The sequence below is a fragment of the Diabrotica virgifera genome, chromosome 4 (assembly GCF_917563875.1).
Source record: "Diabrotica virgifera virgifera chromosome 4, PGI_DIABVI_V3a".
NCBI classification, from domain to species: Eukaryota; Metazoa; Arthropoda; class Insecta; order Coleoptera; family Chrysomelidae; genus Diabrotica; species Diabrotica virgifera.
The window spans coordinates 19771191-19787472 of NC_065446.1; positions in this window are offsets into that span (position 1 = coordinate 19771191).

Sequence of the window (16282 nt, forward strand, 5' to 3'; positions counted from 1 at the left end):
TCAAAATGTTTTTGAAAAATCGATCGAATGGTACCAATCACGAACCCCCACGGAGGCGGGTGGGGGGTTACTTGAAAATCTTAAATGAGACCCCAAAATTTTTATTGCAGATTTGAATTCTCTACGTAAAAATAAGCAACTTTTATTCGAGACGTTTTTTCGAATTATGGATAGATGGCGCTATAATCGGAAAAAACGATTTAGGGCAGTCAATGAGGGTATGTGGCTCCGAATTCCATCCTACTATATCGATCTACGTGATATTTTCACAGTAAGTAGGGAATAGCCCAAGAAACAAAGTCTACCCTATGCCGATGTGTGCTTTTGTGTCTTGGGGACGGTTCTCACCCCTTCTCGGGGGTGGAAAATTTTTTGCTTAAATAACTACGGAAATTGCTAGAGAACCTAATACTAAGCAAAAACTGTTCTATAATTTTTTTTCGAAAACTCAATACTTTTTAAGTTATTCATAACACCTTTTCAAACGGTTCTTTGCGATTACCTTAAAAGCTATGCATCTAACTAAAAAAACTATATAAAACATTTTTGTAGCTTATAAAATAACAAAGAGATTCTTTCTTTTGTGAATCTTCTAGTTATAACACAAAAAGAGATATGGTAAGTGAAAAACTTGTTTTCTTGGTGCATACTCAAATCAGTGTATTTAACTTGAAATAACAGAGAAACGGTCGATTTTAGGTGTATAATGCTACCAATAACCTTTGTTGTGCTTGAAAAGACCTATAAATTAAGCAATATTAAATGTCGATTACATTCAAACTATGCGAGATAAACTGTAAAAAATTTTATGACTAACGTATTTTAAGAAAAAAATGAGAAGTATATTTAACCCCTCATCCACAAGAATGTAAATGCATCATTTTTCTTCTACAATGCATTTTACTATAGTGTTCTTTTTATGTTCAAAAAGTTGAGCGAGTTTAAAATAAATGGTTTTTGAAAAAAATAAGATCAAATTATTGAGCGCATTTTGAAGTTTTCTTAAAAATCTTCCTATTTCTCCATGTAACTCGAAAATGATAAGAGATGCCAGAAAAAAGATGCCATACAAAAATGTAGGTTTCTTCTAGATATACATTTTGATTTTAATTTTTATAACAGTATCTCTTATGATTTTCAAGTTACAGGGAGAAAAAGGAAGATGTTTAAGAAAATTTAAATATGCGCTCTATTATTTGATCTTATTTTTTTCAAAAACCATTCATTTTAAACCCGCTCAACTTTTTGAACATAAAAATAACACTGTAGTAAAATGTATTGTAGAAGGAAAACGATGCATTTAAATTCTTGTGGATGAGGGATGAAATATACTCATTTTTTTTCTTAAAATTCTTTAGTCATCAATTTTTTGCAGCATATCTCGCTTAATTTGAATGTAATCGACATTTAATATTGCATATTTGAAAGGACTTTTCAAGCACAATAAAAGGTATTGGTAGCATTATACACCTAAAATCGACAGTTTCTCTGTTATTTCAAGTTGAATACACTGATTTGAGCATGCACCAAAGAAACAAACTCTTTTACCTACCATATCTTTTTTTGTATTATAACTAGAAGATTGAAGAAGGAACAAATCTCTTTGATTTTTTATGAGCTATTCCTAAAATTTCATTATTCCTAAAATTTCATTAAAATCCATGCAGTAGGATAGAATTCGGAGGTAATAACCTGTTCTTGCTCTCATTGACTACCCTAATTGTTGGAAATGGAAAATTAAATTAAAAAATGGCAAGCGCCCGCTAAAATGCAAAATTTTACTTAAATTTTTTTGATTTTAGGACCTAATAATCACAACTCAATGGGTCCCCATAACGCTCGAGTGACTGCAAATTTAGCATACTTTGCTCCCCTACTATAATCTGTTGGTTAATACACATCAGTAATACGGCGACTGTTACTTATGGTTTAAAACTTTGGTGGAGAAAGACGGCAAAGACAAGCGTTTTTCAATACGTATAACAGGAGTCTTGAATAATAGGTATAGAAACGGCTTCATTACAGGTTATCACAGGTCTCCCTGAGACCTGTGATCCATCCTGAGACTTAAGACAAGCAATACTTGGAGGCCGAATTATGTATTGAATAACCACACCGAATATTATTGGGACTCTACTTGAGGAATGCATATTTATGATGAAGTCAGATATGATGACACCAGACCTAATCTTCACTGAGAAGATTAACACAATTATACCATCTAGAGCACAAAAAGTCCCAAATATTAATGGGGACTTAATATGGTTCACTGATGGATCTAAAGCTACCCATGGTACTGGATCAGGAGTCTTTGGGCAAACATGCAACTAAAATAATTCTTAGCCCGGCCGCACATCAAAGAAACATAAAACGTAAATTACGTTTCATGGAAATAAACCACTGCTAAACAAATATATATCCGGCCATTTATGAGACTCTTCGAAAATAAAAATGTGTCATGAGCATGAATCACACTCGTTTCATTAGTAGGCGGACTTTGAGATGTTTTTAGCAGTGTTTTCTTTTCATGAAACATGTTTTTCGTTTCATGTTTCATGTTTTTCGTTTTATGTTTCTTTGGTGTGCGGCTTGGCTTAGAGTCTAGGTCAATATAAATTTCAGACCGAAGTTTTTGCTTTGGTGACCTGCATTGATGAAATCATAGATGGAGACCCTGAAGCTAAGAGAATAAACATTACACAGACAGCCAAGTGGCTATTCTGGCAGTGAAGAACCCACTCACGAAATCAAAACTGGTGACGATCTGCAAAGATCTCCTTAACTATCTAGCAAAAGACAATAAAGTGTCTTTAATATGGCTGCCGGGTCACGAAGGAGTGCATGGGAATGAACGAGTAGATATGTTGGCAAATCAAGGCTCAATAGAAACTTTTGAAGGCCCAGAATCATTCTAAGACTAAAGATGCTACGAAAAACGAGGTTCAGAAATGGTCGATAAGAAATCATCAAAAGAAATTAAGAGACACTTAAGGGCAAATCCAGACTAAAAAGATAATCGAGAATATTGATAAAAAACTCTCGAACAAATTGATGAACCTCAATAAACGAGAGATCAAAACGGTCACTGAAATGGTAACTGGACATTGCCTTTTAAGAAACTACCTAGGTATACTAACTAGGTAAGGTGAATGAACCATGGTGCAGGAAGTGCGAAATGGAAGAAGAGACTGTTATACACATACTACACCATTGCAATGCGCTAAGAGATGTAAGGCAGGTAATCACTGGCCAACTGAGGTTTGAACCCGAAGAGATCCTAAAACTACCAATAAGCAAACTGATGGCTTTCGTTGAGGCCACAGAACTTATGAATTTAACACGTTTGGTGCCCTAATTAAACAGACTCCACATGGCTGGTACCAGGTACTTAAATGGTTCATTTGGTAACGCAGTAGGTACTACCGCCAATACTCGTGAGTCGTCGGCACCTTTGATGAAACCCTCGGATCGACACACTGTCGGCGTGGGCACTGAACGAGTTAAGGAAAAGACAAGCTATGATACAAAGGCCTTACGACGAAGTGACATAGACTAACGAATCTCTGGACTTTCTCACTCGTTAAGGGTGCGTTCAGAAACACTACCAGGGACCTACAGAGACCATAGGATGGTATCCTAGCCTAGAGCATGGTATCGCACTCGTCATATTCGTGAATTCTCGGATTTAAAATAATGTATTTATTTTACCTGGCCATCGAAACTATATTATTAGACAAGACGAAAACGGCGGGTTCGTTGGAACAAATATTCCCATGAGATTTTTTTGCATAATCACATTTATAATACACCCCAGAATAAGGTTCAAGAAGTCGTCCACGCGAAAAGTGGTCCAAATTTTTTTTAACAATTTTTTTTAATCAAATTGCAAAAATCAATATTTTATTCTGGATAAAAAAGATCTCTTGTAATTTTTCTCTAAAGTTGATAGTTTTCGCGTTATAAGCAATTTAAAATTTGAAAAACGCGAAAATGGCCATTTTTAAGACTTAATAACTCGGTTAAAAATTATTATTATGAAAGTCAGAAAGTGACTAAATCAAAGTTTAAAGCCCCCTACATGATCCTGAAGAAATTTGTGTCATTAATTTATTACTAAGCTGTTATTTTTAATTATTAACAATAAGCCGTAAGAGTATTGACGCGGCTGTAAATGTGAGTAGGTACGAGTAAGATGCCCCATTGAACTGCCGGAATGGCATCTCTCTCGCACTCGCCATAGACGGCCGCCTAATACTTGCAGGCTATCATTATTATTACTTAAAAATAACAGCTTAGTAACAAAATAATGACAAAAAGTTCTTCAGGATCTTGTAGGGGGGGGGGGCTTTTAAATTTGATTTAGTCACTTTCTGACTTTCATAATAATAGCTTTTATCGAATTTATTAAGCCTTGAAAATCCCCATTTTTCGTTTTTTTCAATTTTAAATTGTTTATAACTCGAAAACGATCAACTTTAGAAAAATTACAAAAGACCTTTTTTGTCCACAATGGTCCAAAAAACCTAACAAAAATTTGTAAGTGCCAAAAATATTGATTTTTGCAATTTGATTAAAATTTTTTTTTTAATTTGGACCACTTTTCACTTGGGCGACTTCTTGAACCTTATTTTGGGATGTCTCACGAATGTGATTATGCAAAAAAATCTCATATAAATATTTTTTCTAACGAAACCGCCGTTTCCGCCTTGTCTATATCGATCGCTATGTAAAATAAATGCATTATTTTAAATGCGAGAATTCACGAATATGAAGAGTACGATACCATGCTCTAGGCTAGGATACCATCCTTTGGCCTCCGTAGTCCGTAGTGAACGCACCCTAAGGGGTGCGTAAGGGTAGTCTCTGTCATTTTATCGTAAAGCCTTTGGTCGTAAGAAGACGGAAAAAAAATTGGTATTAATAACTGGGACTGCCGTAACAGACGAGAGTTTCTTTGAAAGACCAAAATAAACCTCTTTCGAATACTTAATTATTGCATTAAGCGTCATTTACCGAACCATTAAATTAACGTGTGAGTTTATTGTTATATTAAATAAATCAATCGACTTTTAAACATTCTAATCTCCCATTTATTTCGTTTTAATTGAGGCTAAGACAGATACGGCACTGACAGGTAAAAATAAATCAATCGTGAATTACACACATTTTACAATTATGCTTGCATATATATCAGATTACGCGGCACATTATGTCCCATAACAGCCTTGATTTCTCAATATACCATAAAACTACCTGTAATGATACGCACTTACCTCGTTTTACCTAATTATTTATAACAGCATCGCCTCTTGCGGTAAAAATTCGCAGAATCTAAAAGATTATAAGAATATTATCGTTGAGTATAATAGTTTCCTCGAAGTTGCTTAAACAAATTTAAAGATTCTTTTTCAAACAGAGACGTAACAATAAAAATGTTATAGATATCTATTGTTTCCCAGTTACTTTTCAGCAACTGTCAACATATCGCACCCTCAGTAATATAGAGGCACAATTCAAAAAAGTAGATTTTTGGGAAATCGCGTTTAAAGATTCTGGTTTCCAAAATTACACCTATTTTTTCAAATAACATGCTTATTACTTAAGTTATAAATGTGAAATTTGGCAGATTTGTTATTTGATAATTGCACTATAAATAGCGACGAGAAAAAAATTAATATAAATAATTTCCATTAATTACATGTAATTGAAAAAAATACTTTCAAGTTAGTCCCATATAGTACAAAAAAACATAACAGAAATAAGGAACTGTTTAAGTTTGATCCCTTATATTATTAATGCCCTGTCACTGTTTATGCAAAATAACGATCTATTATGAATTAGACCCATTTATTTATTATATTTTGCATAATATAACGGCTCAACTCAACTAAAAACTATTCTATGTAATACAAAATGTTAAAACACAAACTAACTAGGATTTTCATCATAGAAAGACATGTTACTGATGTACTCCCTTGTAGCAGTAAAAACCAGAGGTGGCCGGGGAGAGTGAGAGAGAGGCATAAATATATTTACCGAACCACTCATGTTCTTTTTCTCCTTCTGTCGATGCTAAACGGCAGAGAATTTCATTTTGTGCCCATATCATTCAAAATCACAATTAAGACAAATTTTGAGTTGATCCCTTATATTACTCAGGGTGCGATATGTAGATAGAGAGTGAAATTTACACAATCATCATCATCGTCCAGCATTCTCCATCCAAAGTTGAACATAGGCCTCTCCTAATTTTTCTTCTAGTTCTGTCTGTCTTGAGTTGCCTACAGCCAATTCCCTGTGATTCTTTTGACGCCGTCTGTTCATCGTATAGGTGGTTTACCTCTGCTTCTACTCTGCCTCTTACCTCTGCCTCTAATCGTAATCTCCACATTGTAATTTTGGATCCACCGCCCGTCATATATTCTGGCCACATGGCCTTATCAATTCCAGTTCCGCCAACCTATGACATCTGAGATGCCTGTCCTTATATCCTCGTTTCTAACCCTGTTTTTAGTATCAGTTCCACGACCGTTCCATACTTCTTTGGACTACTCAGAGTTGGGTTGCTATGGTCTAGATTCTAGATTAAGAAAAATATTTCAGAGCCGTAAGGCAATATTTACACTAACGCTCTTTCGTTCTAGTCACCTTTTGGATTTTCGCTTGGTACCAGATTTGTTTTGATCTGTTTATGGACTGGATTGGACCAGATTGATTATGGTGGAGGAACTCGCAGACAGCTTCCAATAAGTCGGCCTAAAGATGCACATGACAAAAACAAAAGCAATGACAAACATATATAGATGACCACAGACGTAAGTATAACTATAAATGGCAGTGAGAACAAGTTCATGAATATATCTATTTAGGCCAAATTCTGAAACTTGACAAAGAAAACCAAAGTGCGGAAAATCACTAGAAGAACACGACTGGCATGGGCAGGGTTTGGTAAACTTAGTTGGATACTTAAGAACCGCAAAACACCTCAATATTTAAGGAGCAGAGTAGTGTTGCCCAAAATCGGTCTTGGTCTTGCAGTCTTGGTCTTGTTCTTGCGTTTTCGCAAGACCAAGACCATGACCAAGACCGCCTAATTTTAGCAAGACCAAGACCAAGACTTACCGTGCAAGACTTGAGCAAGAACAAGACTAAGCCTGCGAGACTCTTGCGTCTTGCAGTTAGAACTGAGGGTCGTTTTAGGGAGTATATAAGATCGGCTATATTCTTAGATACTCTATGAGAAACAAAAAAAAATTGTAACAAAAATTTTGAAAATTGGACTTATGCGCATTACGAACAATACCATAAACATACATAGCGAATCAAAATATCCATTAAAAGAACACTCGACACATTTGACATGTACTGAGAGGTCATTATTATAATGTAAAAATAAAATTTTTTAGTTATACATTCTTTCTCAGGGGCCCCGTATCAAAGATTTTCGCGAAGCCCTTTTCAAGAACTGATATAAGGTAGTGCTAGAAAATGTTCAATGGAACACCGTACTTATGTGAATGTGTACTCTTTTGTATGGTGTCGTTGTAAGGTTAGACTTTAACGGATACCCTTCTCAAGTTCGTAACGAAGTTGTTATACATCGGAGGGGAAAAATTACGGGAAGTCATCAGAGGAGTAAAAGCTCGCAAACTTGAATATTTTTTTGGCCATGTTATGAGGTGCTATGTGCTATCCGTATTATACTACGGGATGGAAGCGTGGACACTGAAGAAAATTAACGTGAGAAGACCGGAGACATTCGAGATATGGATGTACCGAAGAGTGCTGAAGATCTCATGGGTAAATAGAATAATCCATAAAGAACATTAAGAGTGGCGCGACATAAAAGTCAGTAATCAACCCACTCCACACCGATTTGTATAGGTAGATATTTAGTCATTTTACTCGACTTAAAAAGTTGTTACAATATTAAACTAGAAAAACTTAACGAGTAAATAAGAAAGTCAGAAGGAATATTGACCGAACTCCAAAATGGATTTCAAGACATAAAATATTTTAAATCGTCTCTTCATTTTTTTTTTTTTGAATTCATTTGAAATAAACATAGTCCATAAGGTGACTTTTTTATTATCAATATATGACCCAAACAAGATTTGGAGAATTAAAATTAATAGAGACGCAAGAAGATCCAGCTCAAAAATAAAACTATAATTCGACGCCGATTACCGAATTTTGGAAATTTGTACTAAAATCCAAGTACATACCCTAAATTAAAAAAGGATGCTTGTCGAATTATTTCCATATTAGGAACAACGTACTTGTGTGGATCATTTAATTCCATTATAAAATTCGTGAAATCCTAACACATATCAGTCTTAACTAACCAGCATCTGAAAGAATTACTGAGAAGTGCTATCACAAATTATTCACCAAATTTTAAAGAATTACCAAAAGAAGGAAAACAAATTTTGGACAGGGTAAGGAACGAAAACATTACAAACGTGTTAAGACAGGGACCAATAGAGAAAAAAAATGAAAAAAGAAACTTGAATTGGTTTGGACATATAACTAGAATGAACGAGAATAGACTAGTAAAGATGGTGACAGATGCCAAGAGACAGGGGAAAAGAAGAAGGAGCAGACCTAGAAAGGGGTGGATGGAACAAATCCAGGAAATCGGGACCAAGAGACGGAAAACAGCGCAACAGGTGAAGGACATGGCAGGAGACCAGAAGGCGTGGACGAAATGGGTAAAAGATGGATAGGTGATAGGTGATAGCAAAGTTCGACTCTCTTATTGGGCATAAGGACAACAAGAAGAAAAATAAAGAAAACAAATGTAATTAAGTTTTAATATTTCAGAATTTTATTTCTGTTTTCAATAAATAAGGGTTCTATTAAAAAACATTGTACATACCTTCTTTAAATACTTTTTAAATATGTTTTTAATTGCGGCTCGCGAAAAATTTTACCTTGTGAAAAGTGGCTCTGACTATCAAGGAGCTTGGCCACCCCTGTACTAGTGTTTTGTTTTGATAGTGGGAGTAGCCGAAAAGTGGTACGAGAGACAAATCAAATCGAGAAGAAATATCTCTTTGATTATGTACAGTCCAAGAGAGTAAGTTACAAGAATTGTCATTATAAAAATTATTTGTGACACCAAGTAAAAAGGATACTTGGGTCTCAGGAGATTATTGTTGAGAGAAAGAGAGGAAAGAGTATTGGAGTTTATTGAACGAGTACTGGCAAAAAAGAGGCCTGGCTTGTGTTTTGGAGAAATACTTGCTGGTATCCTGCTGGATTGTTTGCTGAGAACGGAGAGGGCTTTGATTGGTAGCCTAACATAATCAACAAGGAGGAACAACATTTCAAAAATTTAATAAGAAGTATAAGTAATTTCCGAATACCAAATTTGTTTGTTTAGCTTGTTTTATTAATAGGATCAAGAACAAAGCGATAAATATTTTTTTTTGAATTAGATTACTTTATATGGTAAAAGTTTCTTTTGGACAGTTATGCCCACAGGATTTAATTAATAAATTTACAGAGCATTGCTTTTGATAATAAAGGTATTTGTATGTGTTTATTTATGATTTTTCTATGTATCTCCTTTTCCTATTTTATCCCGATAAGGATCAACTAACAGATACTGAAGCCACGAGAAAGGATAAGTATAACCTAAGAGAATTTAATTAATTTTTTTTTGACAAAAGGCACCCTGAGATTTTTTCTTAATAATTTTATGTATGATTTGCGTTAATTAAATAATTGATCAAATAAATAATAATTAATATCAAAGTAATAGAAAGCAGATCATAACAATACATATAAGTATTGTTTTAGAATGGTTTTTTGGAAAAATTCAGAAAATAAATTTATATCAGGGACCACGATATCGTAGATTTTCTTCACCCTGTATATGACCAAAAATTGTATAGAGTCTAATTTAGTTAATAAACAGTGCTTTTTCGGGGAAGGTGAAATCGTTAATGTTGTTTTCGTTAATGGGTTTTTTGAAAGGATTTACAGACAACGGTTCGAAAATACTGGAAAGTGCATGTTATTTCGTTTTGTGAAGATCAATAGGATTTTTGAAAATAATTCGTAGAAGGTTTAAACGATAAACAAATTTTATTGAGTTTAGAATGTAAGGCCTTTTGTTTATTTTTTTGAAAAAACGATAGTAATTTGATGTCTCTTAGAATTTTAACAAAATGGAAAGTTGGATACAAATTAAGTTGGTTTTCTTAGGAAAGGAAAGTATGGATGTTTTGGGTAGAGAGGTTGTTTTTGATTGGCAAAGAAAGATCGAGGGAAGGGATGAAAATGTGGAGTCGGAATTTCAGAGAGAAAAGAAAAACACTGTGTGATGAATATCGAGAGAGAGAGAGAGAGCAGTCCAGTTTTTGAAAAGTGAGAAGTCAGTGTAAAGTGGTGAAATCGGCCTTTGCGAGCAGAATCAAGTTGAAACGAAATTGTTGACCGGTTGAGAAGTAAAATTTTCCTGTGTCCGAGGATGATTCCTTTGTTCTGTCTAGAACGAGTAGCTGATTGGTATCTATTTGCACAAGATATCGATTTAATGAGTTTTCCATGAAGAATTAAAAACATTTTTGTAAATAAAAGTAAAGTGCAAGTTATTTAGGGTTATAATTTTAAACCGATTGTTTATTACGGAAAAGGGAAATCCACAGGTAGATGTAATTATTAGTTTTTAGAAAAATAGAGGTAAAGAGAATTGGAATTTTAAATATGTTTGTTTAATGACAGGAATATTTAGATAATTTCCGAAAAGTCATTAGTTTTGAGTAGAAATATTGTTTGAAAGAATGACTGGGTTTTTCGATTGAAACAGAGGGAGGTGGAGAGAGAAATGTTTCTGATTGGCTTGGCAATTTGGAAGGGAGAAAGTTTTGTTTGAATATTGAGACATTTTGGAAAAGAAGAGATCATTGTGTTACCGGCATCCAAAAGGGGCAGTCAAAAGTTTTCGTGAGTAGTTCAGCAGCAAGTACTAGTGTTTTGTTTTGATAGTGGGAGTAGCAGAAAAGTGGTACGAGAGACAAATCAAATCGAGAAGAAATATCTCTTTGATTATGTACAGTCCAAGAGAGTAAGTTACAAGAATTGTCATTATAAAAATTATTTGTGACACCAAGTAAAAAGGATACTTGGGTCTCAGGAGATTATTGTTGAGAGAAAGAGAGGAAAGAGTTTTGGAGTTTATTGAACGAGTACTGGCAAAAAAGAGGCCTGGCTTGTGTTTTGGAGAAATACTTGCTGGTATCCTGCTGGATTGTTTGCTGAGAACGGAGAGGGCTTTGATTGGTAGCCTAACATAACCAACAAGGAGGAACTGTTGGCTCAAGAGGAGACATCATTGTGTGTGAATCAAAAAGGTCAGTCAATAACCTATGTGATAGATTTTTTTTATAATCAGAAGTTAAATTTTTTTACGTAAAAGCATATGATTTTAAGATTCCAACATTTCAAAAATTTAATAGGAAGTATAAGTAATTTGCGAATACCAAATTTGTTTTTTTAGCTTGTTTTATTAATAGGATCAAGAACAAAGCGATAAATATTTTTTTGAATTAGATTACTTTATATGGTAAAAGTTTCTTTTGGACAGTTATGCCCACAGGATTTAATTAATAAATTTACAGAGCATTGCTTTTGATAATAAAGGTATTTGTATGTGTTTATTTATGATTTTTCTATGTATATCCTTTTCCTATTTTATCCCGATAAGGATCAACTAAGAGATACTGAAGCCACGAGAAAGGATAAGTATAACCTAAGAGAATTTAATTAATTTTTTTTTTGACAAAAGGCACCCTGAGATTTTTTCTTAATAATTTTATGTATGATTTGCGTTAATTAAATAATTGATCAAATAAATAATAATTAATATCAAAGTAATAGAAAGCAGATCATAACAATACATATAAGTATTGTTGTAGAATGGTTTTTTGGAAAAATTCAGAAAATAAATTTATATCAGGGACCACGATATCGTAGATTTTCTTCACCCTGTATATGACCAAAAATTGTATAGGGTCTAATTTAGTTAATAAACAGTGCTTTTTCGGGGAAGGTGAAATCGTTAATGTGGTTTTCGTTAATGGGTTTTTTGAAAGGATTTACAGACAATGGTTCGAAAATATTGGAAAGTGCATGTTATTTCGTTTTGTGAAGATCAATAGGATTTTTGAAAATAATTCGTAGAAGGTTTAAACGATAAACAAATTTTATTGAGTTTAGAATGTAACGCCTTTTGTTTATTTTTTTGAAAAAACGATAGTAATTTGATGTCTCTTAGAATTTTAACAAAATGGAAAGTTGGATACAAATTAAGTTGGTAAAGGAAAGTATGGATGTTTTGGGTAGAGAGGTTGTTTTTGATTGGTAAAGAAAGATCGAGGGAAGGGATGAGAATGTGGAGTCGGAATTTCAGAGAGAAAAGAAAAACACTGTGTGATGAATATCGAGAGAGAGAGCAGTCCAGTTTTTGAAAAGTGATAAGTCAGTGTAAAGTGGTAAAATCGGCCTTTGCGAGCAGAATCAAGTTGAAACGAAATTGTTGACCGGTTGAGAAGTAAAATTTTCCTGTGTCCGAGGATGATTCCTTTGTTCTGTCTAGAACGAGTAGCTGATTGGTATCTATTTGCACAAGATATTGAGCAAGGAGAAAACTGAGTGGAGAATTCGAGCGAGTCCTGGTTCTGTTTGTTTTTGAAGCAGTTTGGACGAGAGGGACCTTTTCGCAACATCAAAAGAGTAGGTGTGGGAGAATCAAGGACAACGCAATCTGGGAAAAGAAGGAGTAAAGAAACAAAAAAGTTATTCAAATCATTTGTCGAAACGGAGAGAGCTTGTTTATATGCACACCATATATGCTCATTTTTTTTTGTATTGAACAGTTCTATAACTCAGTTAGTCATTCCAACTTTAAGTAATCAATTCAAAAGGAGAAAAGTAAATTTTATTAAATTTGGTATGAATAAACAATAATTTATTTAAATAATTTTTTTTGTTAAAACAAGGAGACATCAGAATTAAATCTTGATTTATTAAGTAAGAAATTGTTGCAACAAATTTAAATTTTAGTATTTTTTTTAAATCTTATTTATACGGCATATTGGATAAATAAATAATAAATTACATTTATATGATATTGAATGTGTTTATTTTCCCTGTTTTATCCTGGAAGGAGTAAGCAACTAGAGATACTATAAGCCACAAATCAAAGGTATTGCATCGAATACAACATTAGCCTGAGAATAAAGTTTATTAGAAAATTTAATTTGAATTTGGTTTTGTTTTTACATAGGCAGAAATTAAAATAATCGAGTAATTAATTAAATTAAGAATTTGCTAATCAATCAAATAAAAGAGATAAAATAGAACAGTATATTATTGTATTATTATATTAATTGTATTTTTATCCCTAGGCTTTCAAGGCCTGTTAAGCTTTGTAAATAAATAAATTTTCATAAAACAATGTTCAGTTGTGGCGTAACGTATACCTACTAAAAAAATAATATCATATAATATGTCTTTTTGTCAAACTTCCATTATTTTAACATCATTGTTTAACAGTCTAAGATCCGAAAATAGGTCGATCTGTATCCATCTTCTTGCCGGATGAAACATTTTTTTTTATTAAATTTCATATATAGACAAACACGACCAGCATGTGTTGCCTATCAAAATCGTGTCATAGCTATCCGTAAGGAAGGGCGTAGGGGTTGAAATCAATATTTCAAGCACATTTGTTTTTCAAACTATGATAGAATTATTTTATTTTTAAATTAAATAGGCATATTCAGTATAATTCATAGATTATTTAAGAAATAATTTAAGGAAAAATATTGAAAAATAAGCCAACGCTGACAAATTTTTGAAAACACCTTAAAATATAATGAATTTTGCGGTGGACATCAGCAGAACTCATCATTGGATCATACTAAACAAAAACTTCAAAAAGATTTTATTAGCTTATGAGTTTTCGAGGTAACGCTGTCGAATTCTTTAGTTTTATTGACTTTCGACTTTTTGATATCATTCAGAAGTCAAAACAACGAATTTTTTTGCAAAAAAGGGGTGAAAATCAACATATTTATTATTGTTAAACAAAAAATAAGCATAAAACAAAAAATATTTCGACCTCATTACCTCAAGGAATGTCTAAAGAAAATATATACAAAATTCCAGGTGGGTCGGTAAAGTAGTATTTGAGTTACAATGTCTACAGCCTTTGAAAAAAGCAGTTTTGAGGAAAAAGCGTTTAAAGTATTGTTAACTTTTATTTTCAATTTTTTTTTGTCTGTCAAATCGTAAAATGATGCACACCGGAATATCTTTTTGAATCGCGGAGTAATTTACAAAAGAAAACTGTTGACCGTTGTTCAACAAACGAGTTGAAGGTAGGGATATTCAATACTATCTCCCTAACTTCGACTTGCTGTGCAGCAAGTTCGCGCCAGCGCGCTCTTGAACGTGGTAAGAAACGACCAACAGCTGTTCTCATTTTCTTTTGTAAATTACTCAGCGATTCAAAAACATATTCCGGCGTGCATCACTTTATGATTTGACATACAAAAAAAAAATTGAAAATAAAATTTGACAATACTTTAAACGCGTTTTTCTCAAAACTTCTTTTTTCAAAGGCAAAAGACATTGTAACTCAAAAACTACTTTACCAACCCACCTGGAATTTTGTATAATATATTTCCTTTACATACAGTTGAGTCCGGGATCTTTACCCGTGCGTCATCATTTAAATCATACGAAATAAGTCGATGATAAGTCGGAAATTGAAATTTACTAAACGCAACAGCAAGTGACAGTAAAGTGACTTGCTGTTGCGTTTAGTAAATTTCAATTTCCGACTTATCATCGACTTATTTCATATGCTTTAAATGATGACGCACGGGTAAAGATTCCCGGACTGAACTGTATTTCTTCAGGTAACGCTGTCGAGCCTGTTTATTTTTTGTTTAACAATAATAACTACGTTGATTTTCACCCTTTTTTGCAAAACAAATTCGTTGTTTTAACTTCTGAGTGATATCAAAAAGTCAAAATTCGATAAACCTAAAAACATTTGAGAGCGTTACCTCGAGAAACTCATAAACTAATAAAATCTTTTTGAATTTTTTGTTTACCATGATCCAATTATGATGAGTTCTGATGTCCACCGCAAAATTCATTAAGTATATTTGGAGATGTCTTCAAAAATTTGCCACCGTTGGCTTATTTTTCAATATTTTTCCTTGAATTTTTTCTTGAATAATCTATGAATTGTACGAAATATGCCTATTTAATTTAAAAATAAAATAATTTTACCATACTTTCAAAAAAAATTGTGCTTGAAATATTGATTTCATCCCCTCGGCCCCCCTTAAGGATATCTATGACACGATTTTGATAGGCAGCTCATGCTATAAATATTTGTCTATGTATGAAATTAGCCCTGTGAAGTTAGCACCTCTAAATACGATTTTTTCAAAAATTTTTGTTTTTTTTAATTGTCCATCAAATGTCCACTCTTGTCCAGTAAACATTTTTTTTTTGTCCACCTTTTGTTTACGAGATACTAAAAAACGTGAAATAAGGCCCAACACCCCGAAGTCAAAAAAACGTCGTAAAAACTAATACGTTTGATTGTCCAACTGTTGTCCACACTTGTCCAGGCATTTTTTTTAATTGTCCACCTTTTATTTATTTAAATTAGCAATAATTATCGTTTGTTAGTAAAAATGCCAAAAAATGAGAACTTTTGGAATTTTATTTTCACGTTTGATTGTCCATCGAATGTCCACCCTTGTCCAGCAAAAATTTTTTTTGTCCACCTTTTGTTTACGAGATACTAAAAAAACGTGAAATAAGGCCCAACACCACGAAGTCAAAAAAACGTCGTAAAAACTGATACGTTTGATTGTCCAACTGTTGTCCACACTTGTCCAGGCATTTGTTTTAATTGTCCACCTTTTGTTTATTTAAATTAGCAATAATTATCGTTTGTTAAGTAGTAAAAATGCCAAAAAATGAGAATTTTTGGAAATTTTTTTTCACGTTTGATTGTCCATCGAATGTCCACCCTTGTCCAGCAAAAATTTTTTTTTGTCCACCTTTTGTTTACGTGATACTAAAAAAACGTGAAATAAGGCCCAACACCCCGAAGTCAAAAAAACGTCGTAAAACTGATACGTTTGATTGTCCAACTGTTGTCCACACTTGTCCAGGCATTTTTTTTAATTGTCCACCTTTTGTTTATTTAAATTAGCAATAATTATTGTTTGTTAGTAAAAATGCC